General features: G+C 41.7%; 1 protein-coding gene and 1 pseudogene across 1 annotated transcript in view; one reads left to right on the top strand and one right to left on the bottom strand.

The window, feature by feature from the left end:
- Positions 1-25320, top strand: part of ADAMTS18 (ADAM metallopeptidase with thrombospondin type 1 motif 18) — a 144832-nt gene that overhangs the window by 20112 nt on the left and 99400 nt on the right. The window lies entirely within an intron of this gene.
- LOC112814832 (protein S100-A10 pseudogene) lies at positions 24037-24598 on the bottom strand (annotated as a pseudogene).

Below are 25320 nucleotides of genomic sequence, written 5' to 3'. Positions count from 1 at the left end.
AAACAGGCCCAGGGAGCACTGCCCATTAAGGCTTTCGTGACCCAAACCATTTGCCCCGGCTTCCTACCCATCCTCTGTCCAGAAACCCAGGAGTTCGCTTTCAGTTATATCCAGTTATTTCCATGAAAGCCTGTTCCCACGGTTTCTCTATCCAATTACAGGGCAGAGTACACTCAAATGCCATAATACAAGTCTGGTGAGAGTGTTCTATCTGGATGTCACGCTCACCTCTCCTGAAGGGACGCCTTTGATGTATCCAAGGATTTCATTTGCAGCTCAGTTCTTTTCATTGCTTATTCATGCCGCTGAGCTCCGGAATATTTTATCTGCCCTTATTACTACTACCAGTCAAGGGGGCATGCTTTCTAATATAAATTATATAATGCACACCACTCATTTACTGGAAGTCGGCTACCCTTATTTGAGAGACGGCACTTGAAAGGGACTGACATAAGCTAGTAAAAGGAGATTATCTCTCTGGTGATTTCCCAAGTTCTCTCTCCAGTAGAAAAACCTAACACAGACACTGCTTTTTAGGGTCTCTGGGTTCATTATGTGATTTTATGATTCCTCATCTCTCTTTCATAGTGTCCTTTGCCACTTCCAGGAGGCAAATGAAGAGTTACCCAAAATTAATACTCTGTTGATAAAGAATGAATGCAATTATTCCCCAACCTTTGTTATGGAGTAGGTCTGTTTTAGGCAGCACAGTGATGTGGTGGAGAGAAAAGGCTATTTAAATGCACTCTTGTTCTTTATATATAGTTTATACACACACACACACACACACACATATGTATATCCTGTATTTTCCTATATCTTGGTCTTATCTCAGGGCTTTACAGACATTTTGCAGTGAGATGCATTAAGGCAAAATGAATTCCATGCTTCTAAAAGGATTCTTTTCGTGTGTAAAGCAAATACTAATTTCTGTTTAATCCTGCATATGTAACAATGATTAAATCATGTCTAGAGCAGTGATTCTTTTTTTATTTAAATTCAATTAATTAACCTATAATGTATTATTAGTTTTGGAGGTAGAGTTCGGTGATTTATCAGTCTTACAGAATACCCAGTACTCATTACATCATGTGCCCTCCTTAATGCCCATCACCCAGTTACCCCTCCCCCCACCACCCTCCCCTCCAGCAACCCTCAGTTTGTTTCCTGTGATTAAGAGTCTCTTATAGTTTGTCTCCCTCTCTGATTTTGTTTTGTTTTATTTTTCCCCTCTCTTCCCCTATAATCCTCTGTTTTGTTTCTTAAATTCCACATAGATCAGTGATTCTTAGCATAGAGAGCTTTAAAAAACACAGATGCCCAGATCCCACCCCAGACCAGTTGAAGCTGAATATCTGGGAATGGGGCCCGAGCATGTGTATTTTTTGATGGCTCCCCAGCTGGTTTTCATGTACAGTCCAGATTGAGAACCCCCTGGTCCAGAAAAATGCCAGGGGCTTCAGAGGCCCTGTCACCTTAGAAATGCCTTGTGCAATAGTTTAAGAGGGCAGGATGGCATGTTAAAATGCGTGAGCTTTTAGAAGCCCATCACTTTTACTTGCTAGTTACGTGATCTCGGCAGAATTATTCTTTTTGAAGACGTTTTATTTTAGAATACTTTTAGACTCACAGGAAGTTGCAAAAATAATACATAGCGTTCCCCTGTATCCTTCGCTCAGCTTTGGGAAATTATCAGCTCTCTGGGAATCTAGCACACGTGGCCTCCCAGTTACTCATCCAGTCGCTAATTCAGGTACTGCTGGGAAGAGATCTTGCAGATGTCGTCAAGCCTTCAAATAAGTTGACCTTAAGATAAGGAGATTTTCCAGGTAGGTTTGACCCGATAATCATATGATCCTACAGAATCAGATAAGGTCAAAGAGGTTCATAGCTAGAGGGATTTGACATGTGACCGTCTCCATTGCTGGCTTGGGAGATCAAGGGGTCCACGTGGTAAGGAATGCCGGTGGCTCCTAGCAGTTGAGAGTGGCCTCTAGCTGGCAGCTGGCAAGGAACAGAGGCCTTAGTCCTACAACTGGAGGCAACTGAATTCTGCCAACAACCTGAATGAGCTTAGAAGTGGATTCTTTCCCAGAACTTCCAGCGAGGAATGCAGCCCTGGCTGACACCCTGATTCAGGCCTTGGGAAACCCAGAGCAGAGAACCTGGTCACACTGTGCCCAGACTTCTGACTTGCAGAACTGCGAGCTGATAAATGGCTGTTATTTTTAAGCTGCGAAATATGTCGTGATTTGTTAGGCAGCAGTAAAAACCTAATACAGAAAAGTTCTACATTGCTGAATTTGCAGCAGGTGGGTCACATAGTAAGTCCCTTCTGTTTCCAGAACCATGGTCCTCTTACATCATCCCCCAAGTGCTCATGGTACCTTATGGGGCATGTGAGACCGTGGGTTTAAGGAGAAGCAGCAAATGTCCGTAGATATCCCCTGTTGAAACTGCTTAGGAAATTGTTTCATGATTTAGCATCAGATTTCTTAGCAGGGCGCTACTCACATGGATGGATGCTTGTGAGACCGGTCCTGTGCGTTCTAGGATGCTTGACCGTTACCCAGCAGATGCTGGGTGCACCGCACAGCTGTGATTGATAAATGCTCCCGGATATGGCCAGGTGTCCCTGGGGTATGATTGTCTTCAGGTTAGGATCATGGATAGTCACCGATCACAAGCTGGTTTCTTTAATAGAATTCATTTATATAAGCTTGTCTTTTTTTCCAGAGTATACTTGCTATTGATTTCAGAGTCATTAAGAGTGATGATTTCAGTAATAATGATGATTCAATAATGACTTTAACTTTTGAGGCACGTCGATGGGGAGACCGTGTATGAATGGTGTATGGGGACTGGGGGTTGATTGGAAGGCAGCAAAAAAGCCATCTGGAAATCTTTTTAAGGATGTGTATTTGTGGCGTGCCTGGGTGCCTCAGTTGTTAAGCGTCTGCCTTCAGCTCAGGTCATGATCCCAGGGTCCTGGGATCGATCCCCACATCCGGGTTCCCTGCTCAGCAGGAAGCCTGCTTCTCCCTCTCCCACTCCCCCTGCTTGTGTTCCCTCTCTCACTCTCTCTGTCTGTCAAATAAATAAATAAAACCTTAAAAAAAAGATGTGTATTTGCTTTTGAATTTCACACCATGCCAACCCAGACTGCTGAAAATAAATGGATCTCTGAAGAAAGAGATTTTTTTTTAAGATATTTATTTATTTGAGAGAGAGAGAGAGAGAGAGCATGCACACAAGCAAGGAGGAGAGTCAGAGGGAGAGGGAGAAGCAGACTCCCTGAGCAGGGAGCCAGATGAGGGGCTTGATCCCAGGACACTGAGATCATGACCTGAGCCAAAGGCAGACACTTAACTGACTGAGCCACCCAGGAGCCCCATAGAAACAGAGATATATTTATAATAAATTTTACTTTTGCATTCTTACAAGGGAGGAAGGAGGGAATCTATCCATGTGGATGTAGATTAGAAGTGTGGATTCCATTTCTGGGTTTGCTGCCAACCTTATGTAAACCTCTGTAGCCTGTGGATCTATAACAATGGGGGCAGTGGGCAGCTCTGGAATGAGATCTGGAATGTTCTCTGTGTTTTATGAATGTGTGCTCAAGCCTGAGAATCTTGTCAATATATATTGGATATGTATATACATATATATATACATATACAATGTATATATCTACTGCATGTAGTTGGGCATACCTAAGTTCACAGTATTTGAAGGTTCAAGGAGCTCTGTTTTAATTGGAATGCATCATAAGGGAGCTAATTCTCTCATATGCATAGACTGGTCAGCTGACCTGATTATTGAACCCATCGCCTCATCCCTTCCTTGAATAGACCCGTCATATGAGAATGCATATTACACTAGTGCCTTGTACTTGTATAATAGCAACATCCTTTAAATTACCCCACTTCTTTATAAATGCCGTAGGTGAGGAAAGTTAAGGTCGTTTGGGGGTTTGTATGCCTGGCTAATTGCTTGACACTTCTTTTCCCTCTTTTCCTTCCTCCTACCTACCACCCACCCAGCTCTACACCCATCCACCCCCCTTCACCCACCCATCCTTCTAACCCAAAGCATTTATTTCCAGCCTACTGTGTGCTTAAGTACTATGATAGACCATGGAAATACAAAAATGATAATATGATTCCTAAATTCTAAGATATTCCAGTGTGAAGGTAGAGAGTAATGGTGACAGGAATATAACACATAAGGACAGTGCAACAAAATTAATATTATAAAGCACCATGAGAACGCCAATAAGTGTTGAGTGACTACTTTTGAATATGGTGGGCAAGCAGTTTAAATGCGGCTGTCTAAATAGCAGGTGATTTTATACACCTGTCCATGTACATTTCATTGCTCATGGGTCAGTTGAATTGGGTATTTTGGAAATATACCCAATTCTGACTACTTGATAACCCCTCTCCAGCCACCAGCGTGATGCACACTCTCCTCTCTCACCCGGATTCTTGTAGCAGCTTCTAGTCTGATGCTTCTCCTTCGTCTCCTGTGTCCCTATAATCTATGCTTCTCACACTTGCCAGATTATTTCACCTTTTTTCCTCGGGCAGCTAATGGCTTTCTATGACTCATAGTTTGTAATCCAAATTCCTTACCACGGCCTGCAACGCCCTATGTGATCAGGCTCTTTTGGCCTCATTTCCTATCTTTTCTGCCATCACGCACTCCTTGCGCTCCAGCCCTTCTGGCCTCTGTCACCTTTCATGGCCCCAGATGCCCCTATTCCCTTGACCGCTCTTTGGATGCTCTTCCCCCAAATATTCACCTACAACGAACAATAGCTTCAGTTCTCTGTGTAAATGTCATCATTGCAGGAAGTTCTTCCCTGCACTGGTCACCCTGCCATCCCCTTACCTTGCTTTCTTCTTCACCCTGTTTATCGCTCATCTAATAAAGACTTTATTTTCTTGCATGTACTGCCCTCCCTGCCTGAATAGCAGCTTCCTGAGGGCGGCATTTTATTTCTGCTGTTGACAGCTATGTCTACAGTGGCAAGAATGGACCCTGGCAGATAGTAGGCACTCAATAGTATGTAATTAACATCCTGGTCATTTAGAAATAACATGCATCATTTCTGTGTGGCATGCATCATGAATTGGATTTTTCTTATGCATCCATGCAGGCATGCATTCATTGGAAAAACTCAGTAGCTATCCTTATTTGCAGGTTAGCTATGGGGATTCAGAGAGAGCAGTTGGCCACCTGTGACTTCTTGTCTGCCCAGCACCTGTTTCCCCAGTCTTTTGGTAAAAACATTGCTGTTTTCCTTGGGGAACCTACCTTCTCCACCTCTGCCTCAAGTCCTTGGGATTTGGGTGGAGGTGACATGTTTTCATAGTGACCGGTCAGAATATCAGATATCCTTGACTACAGTGATTGGTAGGGATTTGCATGTAACGGGATCAGAGCCAATGAAATAAAATTCTGGGACACCTGGGGGTAGCAAAGTGGATGGAACATAAGTCTAGAGTTGCTGTCTACCTTTATGTCCCCCAAGAACAGTCATTACAGTCTTGATGCCCAAAATTAAAGTACTTCAGACCTTTTACTCTAATGAAACATATCCCCCTTTCTTGTTAATCTAGTTTAACATTAGTTTCTGTCACTTTGAAATGAAAAGTTCTAACTGTGATAGGACTGTAGAAGTTATGGACACTTTCTGCAAAGAACCTCCAGGTCTCGCAGGGGAAGCAGGCAAGCATAATGCCACAGGGCATTCGGCACGCACCAGCCAACGCATAAATGCAGTGACATCTTGCCTACACTTTGTGAATTGACATTTCTTGGGTGCAGAGCCCACTGCACGGAGCGAAACGACATCTACCATTGTCAATAATTGTTCGTGACCGTACATCTTGGATGCATCATCTATCTTCTTGATTCACTACTTTGTCAGTTGTCTTGTTATTACACACCTCTCCATCTGCCGACAATAACTGCAGATGGATTTGACACAGCAAATCCAAGTGAGCATGTTCCATGCCTGTCAGTGAGCAGTTGGAGAGAGACCGCTCTCCACAGTTGGCTTAGAGGATGACTTCACACTCCATAACCAGTTTTAATCGATTTCTTTGATTTGTTTGGACGATGACATGTGGGGAAATGTTCTAAACCAAGAATGCTTATTGATGGATTACATTGCCCAACGTTCATATGCAGCTCATTTGAGTCTTTGAAGATATTTATTTTAATGAGTCTAATTTTAGTAGGCAGTGGGTTTTTTATTTTTAAATAATGACAACAGAAGTTGTGTGTGTGTGTGTGTGTGTGTGTGTGTGTGTGTGTGTGTGTGTGTTTCCCTCCCCCATGCCCTGTTTCTTTTTTATGACGTATGGAATTCCATCTCCTCTTTGCTGTGGCACAATGCTGTCCAGTCCAACATAACACAAATCAACATATGTCATTTAAAATTTTCTAGTAGTCTTAGTTAAAAAAAAAAAAAGAAACAGGCAAAATTTGTGTTGGTATATTTTATTAATCCAGTAGATTGAGAGTGTTATTTCAAAATATGATCAGTAAAAAAAATTGAGATCATTTGCTTTTATTTTACACGGAAGTCTTCAAAATCCAATGTGCATTGTACAGTTACTGCACATTTGGTTCAGACCATCCGCATTCCAAGTGCTCAGGACCAGAGCCCGTGCTGGACAGGATAGCTCTAGTCCTCTCCTATCAGAAGTCCTGGGATGTATACAGTAAAAGGAAATGGGCAGCAAAGAAAGATTCCCTTTTTATCTAGTTTGCTATGATTACGTATCTTCCAAAAAGTACTTCCCCAGTGTCTTCAGTTTTCTTTTGAATACTCTCTGGTGTATATAGGTTGATATTTGGGTTTGGAGGCCCTTTGCCATTATACAGTTCCATAGACGGTTGGACATTTCTGATGGTGGAGATCAGATGTAAAATAAAGTGAAATATTTCTTTTGAAGATAATTGAAAGTATTAGGTTTTGAAAAATTTCAAAATTTACATATGGATATTCTTCTAATTATTTTTGATCAAAACTTGCTAGCTTAATAACTTCTGCTTTTTTTTTAAGGGGAAACCTCTTTATTAGTTCTCATTTTTCGAATCTTCATAATAACCTTCGCAGTTCTGCTCATTAACATATTTAGAAACCAGAGCAAAACAGAGTTTTGAAAAGATCCAAGGTCGGGTCAGGATATTAAGAGGTAATGTCACACTATATTATAAATTCCTCTCTCTAAAAGAAGGGTTGGGTGGCAAAAATAACCCAGATCAGTGAACAGTCAAAAATACATTGTATCTGACTTAGGATCATATTTAATGTATCAGAAAATTTAGTTACCTTATTATATTTTTGCTCACTTGGTGATACCTGAGCGAATTTTCCTTGCCGGTGGCCATGCTTATGGAAGCAGGCCACTCCACAGAGAGGCAGGAGAGATCAACCGACAGATGAGTGGTCCATGCCCTTCCCAGCTGGGCAGCTAGAGCTGCCGGACTGTGGCTCTTGTGTGATAGTCTCTTGCTGGGCCCTGCCTTCCTTAGGCCAGAAGAGTGGAGGAGAGTTTTCTCAGGACACTTGAAATGAGGAGCCAGTGGCTTTTATGCTAAGAAAGGAAGGAGACCTCCTCAGTCCAGGGAAACCACAGCGGGTGCTTTTCAGGGGAGGCCCCTTGCCCTCTCCATTCTTGGTGGTAGACTGAGCATGCCTGGGGCTGTGTTAGGGTTTCTGGAGAAACAGAAACAAGTGTGTGTGTATTATATATATTATACATATGTAATAGTAATATCTATCTATATCAATATTATATTAGATATTAAGATATGATTAATTCATAATTATAGAATAAACATATTTATGTATTATGTGTATTTTATATGTATATATACATGTGTGTGTTTGTATTTGTACACACATAAATAAATTTATATATATATATATATAAAACTATGGGATTGACTCACATATTAGGAGAAGCTGAGAAGTCCCAAGACCTGCAGCTGGTGAACTGGAGAGCTGAAGGTGTGGTTCCTGTCTGAGTCTGAAGGCAGGAAAAGACCAGTGTCCCAGCTTGAAGACCATGAGGCAGGGAGCAAGTTCTCATTTCCTCCACCTTTTTGTTCTGTTCAGGCCGTGAGGGATTGGCTGATGCCCACCCACACCGGGGAAGGAAACCTGCTTTATTCAGTCTACTGATTCATTCTCAACAAGAAACACCCAGAAAGACATACCCAGAATAATGTTTAATTAAATATTTGGGCCCGGTCAAGTTGACACGTAAAATGAAGCATCACGGAGTCTTTCTGCCATCTTTGGGCACAGTCGGTTTTGTACCTCTTCTTCTCATAACGTTGTGCTTTCCCACTTCCTGATGTGATTATTTCAGTAATGCCTATCCTACGCTCGATGACAAGTGTCACAAGGGCATGAACCCTGCCTTTATAATTTTTTCCCCTCACCATTGTATTTCAAGCATCTGTCAGAGCACCTGGCACTCATTCACACTCTCTGTCTTGAAATATATATATGGAAATATGTATCTAGGCAAATATGCATCTCAACATTAGATATTAATATAATAGTATTATTTCTTCAAGTGTATTTCCTCACTTATCAAGTGTGTACTGAGTGCCGACCAGGACGCATCCAGGAAGCATCGAGCCTGGTAGTTCTGAAGAAGGGCGTTAGCCTCCTACTGCCTCCACCATGAACCTCGGAACCTGTGCTTGTGAGCCGAGAAACTCTGAGCAACCTTGAACTCTTTGTGTTTCTCGTTTTCCTCGTCAGTAACATATGGGTAAGATCACCTACCTCTTATGGTTGTGGTGAGGCTTACGTTCTTCATGCAAAACCCATATCACAGTGCCGTGAGGAGACAATAAACATACAAATGGGTGAATATGAAGTAAGTCAGAAGGTCCCAGTGCTCTACAGTGGGTGAGGGAGGTAAGGAGTGCCTGCCAGTGACGAAAGCCCGGCGAGGGGGTATTTGCTGCTCCCTGTTGGATACTCAGAAAAGGTCTCACTGATGAACTGACGATTGAGCCAAGATCCCACGATGGAGAGGAGCTATGGTGTGGCTATGCTGGGGAAGAGCACGCCACGAGGAGAGTCAGTGAATGGGAATGCCGTCGGGTAGGTGGGGATGGCCAGTGTGCTCTGGGAGCCCCAAATACTAGAGGAGCACCTGCCATCACAATAAATCTTTGCGGTTGTTCACCCTCTTCAGCTCATCACCCAAAACAGGTAGGCAGTAGGTATTTACGCTTCATTGGCGCCTTGCAGGAAAATCAGGGTTTCACTTGGAATAAATGAACCAGTTTAAAATGATGTGAGGATCTTGCCAAACTGCTGGTTAAACAGAGAGTATCTGAAAGGCCAGAATATTATATTCCTGGCCACATTCTGAGGTTTGATGATCAAAAGGAAGGTTTTGGAAAGATTCGCTGAACACATTGTGTTGCCATATTGATTGGAAGGGAGACAGGGTTGTCAGCTACCTGTGCTCAGTCCTGGATTTGGTTCTAGTTAATTTCTGCAAAGGGCCCGCTTACATTATTAGCCTTCTTCCCTGCTAACACTCAGTTTTATTGTTCACTTTCTCAACAGAGGTTAAAACGAGGTAAAGTGGTTGACTACCTGCTCAGATGGTCTGGGAGCCTGGAGATTTGGTGCTAGTCCCAAGGCTCTAACTAGCTATTCTGTAACCTTGTACTTATCTGGGCCCCAGTTTCCTCAACTGAAAATGAAGGGATGGGACTAGAGAAGCATTTATCAAACTGTCATTCCTAGTCTACTTGCAGAGGCATTGTTTGGAGTGCTTGACAGAAGTTCAGGTTCCTAGGACCCATTCCAACTCTCATAATCTCTGGGACTGAGACCCTTGGAATCTGCACTTAAAAAAAAAAAGATTTTATTTATTTTGAGAGAGAGAGAGAGAGAGAGAGAGGGAGAACGCACAAGCAGGAGAAGGGGAAGAGGAAGAGGGAGAGAGAGAGTCCCAGGCAGAACCTGAGGTGGGGCTTGATCTCACGACTGTGAGATCATGACCTGAGCCCAAATCAAGAGTTGGACGCCCAACCAACTGAGCCACCCAGGCGCCCCAGAATCCACATTTGAGTAATTACCATGTTCATCAAATTTTTGAGAATCTGTGAAATTAAAAAAAAGAAAAAAGCCTGACTCCCACATTTGAAAAAAAATATTCTGCTTCCTTATATAAAATGTCCTTTTCAAACTCGGGGTTGAAACTGATCAGAGGGTCATGAATCCATTTAGTCAGTTACAGTGAGCATTAGTAGAAGGAAAATATAGGAGAAGCATAAAATGGAGTAGTGTAGACAATACCCAATTGTTATCTAGGAAAAGTATTCTGTGAAATTTTGCAGTGTGGGTGTGTACGTGTATGTTTACTGAGCCATATTATAAAATGTGTGGAGGTGTGTATGCTAATGTTTTGGACCTGGCTTTTAGTTAAGGTGGTTTAGGAGATGCTATCATAGAGGATCCATATTTAATGGATATATAGTGTGGTCTGTGTAGTCATCCCTCAAGAAAGTTGTATTGTGTGAGCCACTTAGAGCCAATCCAGACAAACATTGAGAATTTTACTGTGGTGATGTTGGCAGGAGTTCTGGAGTCACTGAATAAATAAATCTTTTCTAGCACGGAGAGGTCTTAAAGATTATGTACATCTCTATACATTTGTGCCATTTTTTTTCTTTATCCCAACAGCACAAGAAAGATTTCCATTAAGTATTTGAACAGAAATGGAGCATTTTCCCTCTCGTGTTAGCAAATGCTTGCTTTTGATAGTCCAGCATTGAGCTGAGCCCAGATTCAAGACAAGGCTTGTTTGACGAAGCAGACCTGTCAGAGTACGTGAACATAAATGCCATAACCTGTTGATTTAAGGGTTTCAGTGTATACTGTAGGTCATCAAGCCCCAAACAGAGCACATGGATTTTGATCTGAGGATTCAGTTCTCCATTGTAAATCTGTCAGCCTCCACTGTTGAGTCAGCTACTGAGAGTGGAATGTCTGTGGTACTATTTATCCTGTCATATCAGCTTAGGTCAACAATTTTTTGTTACTCTCTGTGGAATAAGCCAGTCCCCCGTTAAATGCTACTTTTGACTCTAATGTAAGTTTCTTATCTCTGCTTTCTTCAGTGTCTGTCTCAGCAGGACAGGGCTGCTGGCCATGGATGTAGCTTTGGTCTAGAGTTTTTTTGTTTTTTGTTTTTTTTTTTAACTAACATGCGGCCCCTCAGCTCACAAGGTGCTTCTGAAATCTTGCATATCACCTCTCTCCCTTCAAGAATGTTGGGATTTCTGCTTTAAAAAAAAATCAATTGAAATAGTATAAATATGGAAAGATGCAGGAGGACTGAGTAGAGAGCTCATTTATTTGTTATGAAGTGGCCACATTCATGTAACAGCCAACTTGATCAGAGTATAGAATATCTTCTACACCCCCAGAGCCCTGCTCAAGCTTTCTCAGTTCCTAAATGCCTCACTCCCAAACATAACTGTTATTTTTGGCTTCAATTACTGAAGATTAGTTTTGCCTGTTTTTGAACTTTGCCTCAATGCAAAGAACGCTCTTAGTTACTAGCTGCTTCTGTTCAGCAGCATGTTTGGATATAACTATAGTTGATCCATTTTTAGTGCTCCAAAGCATCCCATTGCATGAAGTGCTACACTTTATCCATTCTATTGTGGATGGATATTGGACTGTCCCTGGCTTTGGGCAGTTACCAATAATGCTGCTGTGAATATTCTTTTGCAGGTCTTATGGTTCAAAGATGTTCTCATTTCTTAGGGTTTCTAGAAATGGAGTTTCTGGGTTGTAAGGCACATGCAAATTGGTCCTACCAATTTGTTTTCAAAGTAGTTCTACCAATCTACATTCTTACAAGCACTTTCACTTGTTCCTTATCCTTGCCAACACTTGGAAATTTTTGCCTTCATTTTCACAAATATGGAGTATACATAGTGTATCATTGAGATTTTGCATTCCCCTGATGACTAAAGAGGTTGAGGGATTTTCCGCTTGTTTAACAGACACTTTAATGTCTCCCAGTTCATCAGTCTTCAGCATCCTATACCAAAACCCTTTCCTATACCCAAGATCATAAAGATATTTTTTCAATGTAAAATTCTAGAAGCTTTATGGATTTATGTACCTTCATGAGTAGCCTACAATCTACTTGGAATGCATTTTTGTGAATGATGTGAGGAGTTGGTCAAGATAACTTTTTTCCCCAAGTGGATATCCAGTGGATACAGCACCATTTATTTCAAAGATGATTGTTCTAAGCATACTGCATTGCAGTGTTATCTTTGTCATGAATCAGGTGATGCTGTATGTATTATTGGTCTATTCCTGATTTCTCTATTTTATTCCATTTAAAAAACTGTCTTTGTTCTAATACCACACTTTTGTTAATTACTGTAGCTTTATCATAGATCTTGATGGCAAGTAGTCTAAGTCCTTCATCTTTGTAATTCAAGACTGTCTTGACTATACGGGGTTTACATTTTCATATGCCTTTTAGGATCACTTTGCTAATTCCTACCAAAATGCTGCTGGGATATTTACTTGGATTTCGTTGAATTTATAGGTTAATCTTTACAATAGTATTTTTGATGCATAAATATGGTATATCTCATTTGCAAGTGTTTACATTATTTCCTGTTTTGTCGTTTTCATTATTGAGATCTTGCTTATCCTTTGCTAGATTTTCTTGACTGACGTTTTTGATGCTACTTAAAATGAAATGATTGTCTTTGTTTTCTAAATTTTTGCTGCTGTTATGGAGAAATGAAATTTATTTTTGTATGTAGACTTTCATCTGGAAATTCTTCATTATCAATTTTAGAAATTTACTTATAAATTCTTTTGATGCTTCTATGTATAATCATATCTTCTGTGAATAGTGACAGTTCCCCTCCCCCAATCTTTATTAATTTTTTTTTGGACTCTTGCAAAGTCAAGGACCTTAAGTATGGTGAGGAATAGTCGTGATAATATTAAACATCTTTGTTTCAGTTCTGAACTTGGGGGCAATATGTTACTCTTTTATCATTATGATGTTAGCTGTAGGTTTCTTTGTGGATACACTTCATCAGATTGGTAACATTCTCTTATATTTGTAGTTTGCTAATAAATTTTATTAAAAATTCTTCATCTATTGAGGACATATGATTTTTTTAACTTTTTTTTTCCCACTAAGTATATTGACTGATTTTTTTTTCAGATGTTAAGCCAACCTTGCCTTTCTGGAATAAATCTTATTTGGCCATGATGTACTATTACTTTTAGTGATTGCTGAGTTTGATTTGCATGTATTTGTTTAGGTTTACCCATGCACGGTTCTGAGAAAAATTGGTCTGTAATTTTGTTCTCTTACTACATCCTTATCAAGTTTGGGTATTGAAGTTAGGCTGGCTTCATAAAATGAATTGAAAACTGTTTTGGTTTTTTGTTTTCCCCTGCCACTTTTCCTTGGGTTTAATTTGTTATTTCTTTATTTTTTATATAGAATCTTAGCTCATTGCTTTTCAACCTTTTGTCTTTTCTAATGTATATGCTTTTAAGTCTAAACATTTCTATATAAGCATTACTTTAGCTGTATATCACAAGTTTTACTATGTGAAATCTTTATGAAAAATATTTTGTAATTTCCCTTTGAATATCTTTTTCAACTCAAGGATTATTTAGAAGTGATTTGGTTAATTTGCAGCCATTTGGGGTTATCTTTTTGGTTTTGATTTCTAGCTTAATTTCACAGTGGTGAGAGAACATCCAACCACTTTTCCACCCTTTGAAATATGTTGAGTCTTGTTCATGGCCTAGAATGTGGTCATATTTAGGGTGAAGATAAATATTCCATAAGCCCTTGAAATGAAGGTGAATTGAGTCCTTGTGTGTACAGTGTACTAAACATCAATGTTGTCAAGTACATCAATTGTGCTGTTCAGTCTATTTTTGTCTTTGATGATTTTTCTGTCTGCATGGTCCATTAGCTTTTGAGAGATGTATGTTAAAGTCTCCCATTATGATTGCAAAGTCTATTTTTTTTTTTTTTTGCTAGTTTTCATTTTTCTCTTTCTGGTCAATTATCCCCATTTAAAATATGCAGTGTCTTGCCTTTACCTCTAGTAATGTTTCTTGCCTTACGTTTGGCTTTGATTACTATAGTAACAGTGTATTTCTTGGTTGATGTTTTCGTGGTGTAACTCTGTTCCATCTTTTCACTTGCAACCTTTTGTCTTTAATTTTAAGGTGAGTCGTTTATAAACAGCCCATAGTGGAGTTTTGAAAATCCACGCTTTGATTCTTTGCATTTTAAATGTCGTGTTTTATCCATATACTCTTAGTATGATTACTTACATGTTTTGGTATTAAACTTAGTACCCATTTGTTTTTGATCTGCTGGAGTCTAACAAAAATGAATACCATTACCACTTCGATTACAGTGTCATAAAGATAAGACATTTGAAATTCACCTCCTCTCACCTTGTTAGGTTATTATTGCCACATATTTTAATTTTATATTTAAATCCAAGATATCACTATTGCTTACAGAATTCATATTTAGATTTCCCCATGTTCCCTTCATTGTTATTCATTCTCTTTTATTTTCATTCTTCCCTCTGGGACTAAATATGTGTGCGGGTGGGCAGGTAGGAATGTGCATTCATTTATCCATATTCTGCCTGAAGAAATCTCATTAATATTCCATACACATCTGATGGTGACTAACACTTCTCTCAGTGTTCATTTGTTTGCAAATATCCTTAATTTTTCTTCCTCTTCATTAGGTTTAGAATTCTAAGTCAGCCTTTAGCTCCTTAAAGATGATAATTCTTGCCTCCTGGCTCCCATCCTTTGTCAAGTGGCCCATTGCCGTTCTTGCTGTTGTTCCTTTTAAGGTAATAGAACTTAAAAAGAACTCCCTCTGGATTTTAAAAGAATTTTTAACACCTTTGGTTTTCATTGTAGTACTATGATGTGCCTAGGTACATTTTTCTTTTTTTATTTAAACTTCTTGGGGGGGGCACCTAGGTGGCTCAGTCGGTTAAGCGTCTGACTCTTAATCTCAGCCCAGGTCTTGTTCTCAGAGGTCGTGAGTTCGGGCCCCACACCCGGCTCCATGCTGGGCATGGAGACTACTTAAAAATAAATTAATAAATAAATTTGGGGGGGGCTTGTAGTGCTTCTTGGATATGTGGCTTGAAGTCATTCAAATCTTGGAAAGTTCTTGTGGCCATTATCCTTTTCAGATAGTTCATCTGTCTTACGCTGTCTCACCTCTTCTAAGACTCTAATTGCATATGTGTTATACACATATTTTCAGATAACCAGTAACATGTATGTTACACATTTTCTACTTACCTGTTTTTCAAAGATATCAATTCCCCCTTTAGCTGTGTCTGAATTTTTGTTAAATCCATCTGAAATCTTTTTTTTTCAAGATTGTTTAATAAAAGTTTACTTATTTGAGAGAGAGTGAGCGAGAGTGAAAGAGAGAAAGAGAGAGAGAACAAACATGAGTGGGGGAAGGAGCAGAGGGAGAGGAAGAAGCAGACTCCCGGCTGAGCTCAGAGCCCAATACGGGGCTCAATCCTGGGATTCTGGGGTCATGACCTGAGCTGAAGGCAGGCGCTTTACCAACTGAGCCACCCAGGTGCCCCAAATCCATCTGAATTCCTAATTTCAGTTGTTATAACTTCCATTCTAAAATATGAATGTTAAAATAAATTTTTTTTATTTTCCTAGTGAAATTTCTTACTGTCCCAATTCCTAATGAATTTTCTCAGTTGTTACTTATTTTTCCAAGCATGTTAATTACAAGTCCTTAACATCTATGGCCAACACCACCAGTATTTGCCTCATCCCTCTTTGGGCCTGTTTCTTGTTATGTCTCATGATTTTCATTAAATCATGAACATTATGTATGAAAAATTAGATTCTAGATAAACCTTTAGCTTCTTGAGGCAGTTAGGTGAGAGTGGATTCTATCGGGTAAATCAGTTTAATCCAGAGAGCTGTTTTGAGGCTGAACTTCAGGCTTTGTAAAGTGTGGTCTATTTCTCATTTTCCTGTACTTCCAAGAAATATCCCTCCCAGTGTCTCAGGTGCAGACTGGAGGTGTTCACCAGTGTTTCTTCTTCCTTGGTCAGTTTTCTTATTATCTCCCCTTGAAACTGCCAAGGCCTTGGTTTGGCTGCTCCGAATTTGGGGTTGTCACTTTTCTGCTTGGCTTCCCTGGATCAGCACCATTTTTGAAGTAGCATGTTCCTCAAAGAGATAAGCATTTCAGACGATGGGCTTCACTTCTGTACGAGATGTTGGCCCTTCTAGTCCTAGATAATTTGGTAGCACCAAACATAAGTGTCCACATTTCCTAGTTTGAATCAAAAGAATCACGCTGAGGTTTCTAGGTGGTTTTTTTTTTTTTTTTTCCCCAATTGCTTTAAAGTGGGCTTTTCAGGCTCTTCATTGAACGCCTTGAGGGGACAATAATGTCACATGCTCAGATCACCTACTTGTGTTTCCCTTCACTCTGGCATCTCCACCCTTTTGGTCCTGAATGTCTAGATAGTTATTTAATATCTTCAAACAGATTTCTTTTTTGGGGTGGGGGAGTAGAAATCTTACAAAGTTTATCTAGTTGTTCTCAGTGGAAAGAATGGTCTACTGCAAGATAGCCTTGATTTATGTCTTTATTGTTAAATAATTGAGTTATTGAGGGCACTAGAAAAGAGAGAAAAGAAATATTGGGAATGATGGGAACAGCTAACATAAACTGCTGCTGCACCCTTGTTTCGTGGCTGGCACTGTGAGGGATGGAAATACAAAGAAGCCACATGCATATGGATAAAGAGGTGTCATCATTTTGCTTGTAATGCCACTTTATTTTTTATGAAGGGTTGTGCTTAAGAAGGTAGTGAATACTCCATTCCCTTATCAGAATTCCTTCTACATATACCTAGTTAGTTTAAAAATGTTTTTCTTGATCCAGGGCGCAAGATTTTAAGCACTCTACTATACCACCTTTCACTTGATACTAACAATGTCTACTTCTTTTTTAAAAATATGTTCCAAGTGCTTCACTTTGTTATTCATTTAAGTCTTATAATACACACATTACAGAGGTTCATTATCATCACCATTTTACAGAAGGAGAGACAGTGAGAAGGGTGTTACGGACTGAATGTTTGTGTCCCCCACCACTTCTCTGAATTCCAATGTTGGAGCCCTACACCCCAACGGGATTGTATTTGGAGGTCGGGCCTGCCAGGGGGTAATAAAGGTTAAATGAGGTCCTAAGAGTGGGGCTCCAATCTGATATGGTGCCCTTGTAAGAAGAGGAAAAGACACTAGAACTCTCTCCCCTCCGTGTGAGGATACCACAGAAAGGCAACTCTCTGCAAGCCAGGGAGAATGCTCTCACCAGGAACTGAGCTCAGTGACACCACGATCTCAGACCCCCAGCCTCCAGACCTGTGAGAAAATACATTTCTGTTGTTTAAGCCATCGGTCTATGGTATTTCATTATCTCAGACCCGGTCCGAGCAGACCAGTTAAGGAGATTAATCAGTCAAGGTCTCTCTCATCTGTTGAGGCTGAGGAAGAACCTTTGTAGAACACTGCTTTCCTGTTTATGAAAAGCAGTACTTAAGACACGCCGGAAGTGCTCATTTCCTAGGCAGTATTCTTCAGTAGTAGTTGGAGCTTAAGTCTGACTGTAGTCATTCTGCTCATTTAGAACCTCAAATCTGTTCTCTTGTTGAGTGAAGTCAGGGCCATGCCGGCCTCGGAATTGGACATCACAAGATGGTCTCCGTGGTGGGTCGGGGAGGTGCTCAAGATAGCAGAAAGAATTCTATTGATTCAGTCTGGTTTTCGTTCAGGATTGAAAAACTGGGGATGCATTTGACCAAGGGCTGCTTGTCTGGACATGAATTTGGACTTAGCTGCCAACACACCGGTGAGGTGTCTAGATTTTTCTCCCCCCAGTCCCAGCATGGGGCGGCCAAATGTTTCTTCGAGACAAAGTCTTACGTGAATTCTCTTGTATTGCCCTGGTCTGGATTTCAGTGTCACTTTTGGTCAGAGCTGACTGACCCGAAATCACTCGAAATTTTTTTCCTTACCAATGGCTGGGGCAATTAACAGCAGTGCTAAAAATATTTTTCTGGAGGCTCGGGCCTTGTTCTTTCATTAAGATGTTGTTCAGGGCGCCTGGGTGGCTCAGTTGGTTGGGCGACTGCCTTCGGCTCAGGTCATGATCCTGGAGTCCCGGGATCGAGTCCCGCATCGGGCTCCCTGCTCAGCGGGGAGTCTGCTTCTCCCTCTGACCCTCTTCCCTCTCGTGCTCTCTATCTCTCATTCTCTCTCTCTCAAATAAATAAATAAAATCTTTAAAGAGAAAAAAAAAATGTTCAGATATCTTCTTCACTGAGAAATCTCTGATGCTTCCACACAGAGTAAAGGGCCCCTGCTTTGTGCTCCCGGGGCTTTCCTTTGCCATCATGCAGTATTGCAATCACCTATTTTCTTGGCCATCGTCCGCACAAGATAGGTAACTCCTTGAAGAAAGAGACCAGATCGTAATCTTTGCAGTTTCAGAACCTGGCATGGAATCAGTTACATTAGATGAAGGAATCACGAAGTAGACTGTGTAAGAAATACTTCAGAAAAGCAGACGGGCAGGATGACCTGGACTGGGCTTTGAGGACAATCAAGCAAATAGAACAAACAAACAAAAAGCACTAGCTGTATTAACTCACCCAGCTACCAAGTATTTGAGAGTCGAAGTATGTTTACTTTTTTCCATGTGGATTTTTTAAACAGGATTTAGCCACGCAGTTTACAAGTGCATTTTCCATGACTGTATCCTTTCTTATCATTTATGACTGTCCCTGGCTAGGTTATTAACTGACAGAGGAGCCCGGAGTCCAGTGATAGTAGAGTGGGTTGGAGCTGAGGCTCACACTTCTTTCTTCTGAAATGTAGCTTTTTGTGGTCCTGAGAAGTTCTCCCCCAAATCTATTTTCTTGTCTCTCCAAGAAGCACCCCCTTATCTTTGGTCGCAGGCATGCATCCATTGTCCATGGAGTTTTATGATCATTGTAGCAGCAGTGCAGAATCAGTTCAAGATTTTGATTCATTCGTTCACAATGAATGAATGAATTTGCTTCCTCCTCCTCCTGCTGGGAGACACAGTACAGTTGTCCCCGCGTATCAGCAGATTTATTCTTCAGGGCTTCAGTTACGCACGGTCACCTGTGGTCTAGAAGCCCCTAGGTGTCCTTCTGACGTCATGTCAGAAGGTGAGTAGCGGCCTAATGCTACGTCATCGTCCTCTCATCTCGTAGGCACTGTGTCACCTCCCGTTATCACAAGCGAGTACGTTCACCTCACTTTTATCACACCTATTGTTAAAATTGTTTTGTTTCATTATTAGTTATTGTTAATCTCTTGCTATGCGTCATTTATAAATTAAAGTTTATCATAGGTGGGAACATATAGGAAAAAAACAAGGTCTGTGTAGGGTTCGGTACTGTACGTGGTTTCAGGCATCCACTGGGGGTCTGGGAACGTACCTGCCCCGCAGAGAACGGGAGGCCGCTCTATTCTTAAAGGTCAAGGCTTTGGATTCACAAGAATCACATCTGTAGAATTTTCAGAGGCCCCACCCTGAGGAGAGCGTGTCCCAAATAGAACTCCCGTTGTCCCTCAGATCTCTGTTCCAAGGTCACTTTCTTAGGAAAGCCCTCACCCTCTTCCCAAGTTGGGTTCGTTGGGTTTCTCTGTTTTACACTCTCAAAGCACTGTGTCTCTTCCTTGCTGATTACATCTCTCCTTTGGTAATTGCACACTTAATTGTGTGATTGTGTGGTCATTGTTTATCTCTTCCACTAGACCTCAAGAACTGTGAGGTCTGATTTTGCTCGCAATACCGGACCTACAAGTACGCCTCCATCTCTATTTTGAATGGAATGAATGACTCTCCCTCCTGCTGAGACATGAAGAGCATTTACACATTGTTCTGACACTGAGACAGCAACAGGCTGTATTCCACTCAGGGGGACCTGGATAACCAGAAACAAGGGGACTCTTGACTTCTAACCATATCGGTCCCTAATACCTCCCAAAGTCCCCTATTTCCCAGCCTTCTCAGTCATACCACAGTGTGAGGGAGTGGGTCGAAAGCACGGACTCTGAGCGTAGACAAGAATCTTAAGTTCAAATCCTGGCTCTGCCATTTGATAGCATTGTGGCAATGGGAAAATCACTTAAACCTTCATTTCTAAATGGGGATAAAATACTCCTTACATGCAGGTATCACTAAATGGATTAAGTGAAGGGACTCAAGGAAAACTTTCTCAGTAAATGCTTGCCATGATTATTGACAGTCATGTCACATCTTAGCCCAGCAACTCCGTTTATTAGCACACCTCTTAATGGCACCAGCACCTTCTTGATGACAAATTAGTGTGCTTTCCTCTTACCATCTCCATGATCTCAGGCAAGTTACTTAGCCTCTTGGTGCATCAGTTGTGTTCACTATAAAGTTGACGTTATTATCACCTATCTCATAGTCCTGTTGAAAATAAAATGGGGCTAATGCACATAGAGAGGTTTAAGCAGTGCTTGGCCCAGGAGAAGCGGTTCACATAGTAGCTTTGTTATAATTTATAAATTTATAGTAATGATGATGCTAAAAATAATAATTATTACTAATGTATCACCATGTGATTGTGGCCCAGTGATTGCTTCACGTGTACTTGCTAAAGATTCTATTTTTGTGACATCCTGGGACATTTCCCATGAAAAAGCCAAATGAAGAGGTAAAGAATTCAGGGCTTGGTCTTGAGCCAGGCATCTCTTAAAACTGCAGAAAGTTAGTTAGAATAATTTTGTAAGACTAAGAACTGGAAACTCAAACCTTGGTTTTTTGGGGGGCCAACAGTGCTAATCCAGCCTGACTTTCTTTGTTTTGTAAAAATGCATTTTCTATTATTAGTCTTGAGACTGATTATCCATTTTGGTCAAATGCAGGTTCGTATTTCAAGAGGGTAAGAAGGCACATAAACATTCTCTTAAAGATGATTTTTAAAGTTGTTTACATCCTGCTTAAATCTGGGACTTAAAATGTACTCTCCGAGTTTAAAGGCCCAGTAGTAATTCAGCCAGCACTCAAAAGTGGGCTCCATTCTCGCTCCCCATGCTCCAGTGCTCCTGGACACACACGGGGATCCGAGGGAACCTGGAAGAGCACCCTCTGTGTTAGTCTCTGTGTTTAGAAAGGTGTCCCCAAAATTGTCAGGATAAGGAAAACTGCTGGTGCTTTCCCTCCAGGAAGAGGGCAAGAGTGATCAGACGTGGGGGACTGGGCATCTCTCAGTGGAATAGCCCTTTCTTTGGGTGGGAAGAAAACAGTGGGTCATATTTTGTGCTGTAACAGGAAATTTAGGAAACTGAGTATCTCATTATATAACTGAAGTTCTTCTATGCCTGTGTTTTTTTTTTTTTCTTTCAATTATTCTAGAAGGAGGCTGGGCTTGTGAGTTCTCGTGTCTGATGAGGACAATGTGCACAGTGATTAAAGCTCTGGAACGAGACCAGAGCCACTGTTTGATGGCAATTTTCTTGAACGCTCTGTGCCTCAATTTCCATACCTCTAAGGCAGGGTCAATAATATCATGGACTTCAAAGGACTGAAGAATGAATTCAAGTAAAGCTCTGGATGTGGCATCTGGTACATAGGAAACATGTTTGCTGTTATTATCAAGGGTTATTGGGCCTTCGCTCTGTCTTTATTTGGTTTTTCCCAAAGCAGAAACCGAGACAAGGATTTAGGTGCAGGTGGTTTATTTGGGAGGTGATCCCAGGAAGCAGAAGTGAGAGAAGAGAGAGAATGTGATAAGGAAAAACAACAGTATTGGGGTGCTTTCTAGAAGATTCATCTGGGAGCACAGTGAGCTCAGTTCTGCCAAGATCTCTCAAGAACCATAGGAATACCTTCTGTAACTCCCCCTGAAGAGTGACTTTCATGGAGTCCCATCCTCCATTAGTTGAGAGTTGCCCTGGGGGTCTTCACTCACTCCATCCTCAGTGCTAGAGGCTGAGCGGGCTCTGACGTAGAAGAAGGGCACAGGGCAGGTAGGCAAAGACAGTGCTGACTTGAGGTGGGATGTGACCAGCTGGATACAAGTCTGAGCCCACCTTGAACTGCTCATTGCAGTTGGGGCTGAAATTAGAGGGGGTTGTAGGGGAGGACTCCTAGGAGGACCTGAATCAGAGGGTCGGAAGTTCCATTTTAAACTTTATCAGCTTATTTGAGAGATCTGTGGGCATCGCTTCACTCTAACCAGTGCCACCAGCTACTTCTTGGTAATAGAAAGTCTTTTTGCTTATTTTAAAGACAGATGAGCTGGTCACGTGTTCATATGAACCACTCTCTTCTTCGAGACAGATGCACGTGGGCTTCTAGATTGTATATGGCGAAGTTATCCGTAATTTCTATAAGTGACAGTATTACTCAGGCTGATTACAGTTGTAATTAGTGGTGGTGGTCATTAAGTCATGGTTACACACTGAATAGTGATTATGGTCATGTATTAGGTAAGAAGCGCTTGGTATAACCGAGGCACTACACTTTGGGCCTGACAGCATCATCTCACTTCCAGCCCCAGATGGCTCTAGGAGTGTATGGTACCATCTCCACCATTTCATGGTTGAAGCAGCAGCAGGTCAGAGAGATTAAGCAGCTTCCCAGCATCCGAACACCAGCAAGGGGTAGAGTATCTTACTGAGAATTAGAGGAAACAACAAACATCACTTAGTTTTATCTTCCTTTGGGAAAGAAAACGCGTAAAGACTTAAGACCCCTCTGGCTTCCCTGAAGCTCTCATTTCAGCAAAAAGCTTGACTCTCCTGATTTAAGTGAAACAGGAAAGCTGGCTTGGGCTCTGCTGGATTCAGGTGCTAAATGAGGTCCCCAGGACCTGGCCTCTCTCCGTTTCTTGGGTGTCTCCGTTTCCCCAAGTGGCAGCAAGGATGGCCACAAGCAGGTGCTACTCCCCCAGTTTAATGATCTCATACTAAAGCCAGGCTCGTTCACATGAGATCCCGCCAAGGGCGCAGGGCTGGCTCTCATCGTTGGGATGGAAATGGCCTTATTGCTAAACCTAAGCAGAGTGGCGGCCCCCAGAGCTTGTGGCAGGTCCAGGTGACACGGGACCCACATGGAACAAAAATGAGGTAGAAGGTGCTTTCCCAGTGAGAGTGGTGGCTTCTAGCCCAGGAGAGCTGCTGGCCGGGTCAGGATGCTGGGGTCATGGCATCTCTGTTTCCATATACGTACGTAAACAGAGAGGCTCTTTTTATACACAGCATCTTCCTGCAGCAATCATCCTATGACTTTTTTCCTCATCAGACCCAAACTTCTAGATAGAGATTTTCAATTCTCCCTCTCTTTGGGTCTCGATCCATCACTTCTTGGCCCTTTTCCATCTGTTTTCCACCTAGAACAGGAGTTCTGAGCCATGGATGATTTTGCCCCCCAGGGGATGTCTGGAGACATTTTTGGTTGTCCCGGTGTCGAGGAGGAGGGGGATGCTGCTGGCATGGAGCCGGCTGAGGGCACAGTGGCTACTAAAGTCCTACAATGCCCAGGAAACACCCCAGCACAGACTTGCCCAGAGTGTCAAAAGTGCAAAGGCTGGGAAACCAAGCTTAGATAAATGCCTTAAAATTGTTGCGACCAAAGTTAGTTCTCACATCCTCCTTGTTCCTGAAACTGGTCCACGGCTCTCCACTCTTAGACTATCTGACCTTTTAAACATATTGGACAATCTTCATGACGGACCTCCATTTCCTTGGAATATGTGATATGCCGCCCATGGTTTCCTGCTAATCTTTTCACTGCTTCTTCCCTGTTCTTACCATTATTGTTCTTTTTTTTTTTTTTTTGGAAGAAGGAATTTGTTTATTTAGGGTAAGAGGGTGCAAGCAATATAAAAATCAAAAGCTTATCTGACTTTTCTTTCTCTGCTTCTCAAATGGGGGTTGGATTTTATTTGTACATTTTCTGAGGGTCCCGATCTGCTCATGGAATCCTTTATACAGGGGGAAGCTGTGGGACAGATTCCTAGAGACCCTTCGGGAGAACTCTCCTTGGGCGGGCGGGAGTGTTGCTCATGTTGCCTACTTCTTTCCCTTCTGCTTCATGTGTATTACAAAATAGTCATTGCATGCGATGGTGAGCCCAGCAATTAGCAAGAAGAAGCTCTGGAAGCCCACTTTGCCGTCTCGGCACTGGTCCAGGTCCTTCATTATTTTGTCCATGGCCAGAGGGTCTTTTTGATTTTCCAAAAATCCAGGGAACTCCTTTTCCATGAGTACTCTCAGGTCCTCCTTTGTTAAGGAGCCTTTATCCCCAGCAAACTTGTGAAATGTGAACATCATGGTTTCCATGGCATGTTCCATTTGAGATGGCATTTTGGTGAGGTCTGTTGAAACCTTGGCCCGAGGCGCGGCTGGGACGACTGGCTGGCTGGGACGCACGGCCAGTGACCACCATTATTGTTCTTTATACCTGGTGTCCCAAATGCAAATGCTAGCACTGGGCAGGATATGCAAATAAGTAACACAGTCTTGATGCGTGATGCACTTGGAGGGCATGGAAGAGCGTGCAGCAAACCGGGTTGCCCAGCAGCTTCTCTCAGTTCTCTAGACAAGCCACGCATCTTGGATGTGAAATCTTCCCATGTGTAATGTAGGCAACTTACTCAACTCTTTTGTAAGATGCTCCGTGTAGACAAAGCACATCTCTGTATTATCAATATGTGGCCACCTCTACCTTAAATACCAGCATTTCCTGGGGATTTTTTTATTTTGGGGAAAATTGGAAAAATGAGGATCCTGCCCATTTCTCTTTCTCCACCTGGAGAGACATAAATGCACAGTTCCTCCTTTCCACGTGGTTCATTTTTCTTTTTTTCGCTGTCTAAAACAGATTCTGAAACTCCTTCTTTCTTCTTTATTCCGCTTGTGGAATTAACAGTATCAGAGTTGGAAGAACAGGAGTGTCTTAAACTGCCATGCAGTTTGGCACCTGTTTAGAGGACAAAGCCGGGATCTCTGCAAACACTAATGTTTTTGGAATTCACCTGATGTGTGACTTTGGTTTACGGAATAAGCCAGTCCCCGTTCTGTACACGCTGTCTTGAAATCCAGATTTCCCCCGTGTGCCGGAATTGAGAACTTCTTTGCAGGTTTTCTCGTGACCA

Source organism: Callorhinus ursinus, unplaced genomic scaffold, assembly GCF_003265705.2.
Source record: "Callorhinus ursinus isolate GAN/ISIS: 27379988/994484 unplaced genomic scaffold, GSC_fseal_2.0 scaffold46, whole genome shotgun sequence".
Lineage (NCBI taxonomy): Eukaryota > Metazoa > Chordata > Mammalia > Carnivora > Otariidae > Callorhinus > Callorhinus ursinus.
Note: the sequence above shows the minus strand (reverse complement) of the source record. Positions and strands in the feature narration are given on the sequence as shown.